Here is a 755-nt window from a genome sequence, read left to right on the forward strand (position 1 = left end):
GGTTCAACATGGAGGCCACTATGGAAGCAGTTAACAAAAACACAGCAATTCTTATTTTCAGGTGATTATACATCAATGAAATATTATTATTGTTTTGTCTCTCTCTCCACTCTAATTTCCTATCAGCCCTTAACTAATAATAAAGGCCTCCTACCTATTTCTGGGAAATTAATCAAAGTCAAGTCAAAGTGAGCAATTATAAACATGATTTTTTTGTCTGACGACCTGACAAAAATAGTCACCATGAGCTAAAAGAGGCTAAAAAGCTAAATGCAGTTAAAGAGTTTCTTTGGGTTCACATTACATGTGGTAATTTGATCAAGTGTGATTAGTTGAGCTTTAACCAGGACTTGTTCTTTCAAACAGGTGGTTTCACCTGCTCCTCCATATACGTTAAAAGTTCTGTTACGACATGAAAAAACAAATGTAAGTTGAAGTGTGAGCCGGCCAGGATGAAGATACTGTGTGTTACTTTTCACGGAAATGAATTATTACATTAGGAATTCTTGTCAGTGATACTTGTCCTCAGGTTTGTCCCAGAAGGAGACACTGAGCAAGTTGGACTCGGGGTCAAAAATGAAATGAAGTCTGTAGATGAAAAATAAAACCCACGTATTTGACTCCACCTTTAAATTTTTACAGGACTTTTTTTTTTTTACTGAGCTACATGAAAGTGTTTTATGGGCAACCTGCGTGACACAGGGGGATATCACCTCTGAAGTAGAGTTTGGACACTCGACTCATCCAATACATCA

Source organism: Morone saxatilis, unplaced genomic scaffold (genome assembly GCF_004916995.1).
Source record: "Morone saxatilis isolate NCDOM2014 unplaced genomic scaffold, NCSU_SB_2.0 Contig16, whole genome shotgun sequence".
Taxonomy (NCBI): domain Eukaryota; kingdom Metazoa; phylum Chordata; class Actinopteri; family Moronidae; genus Morone; species Morone saxatilis.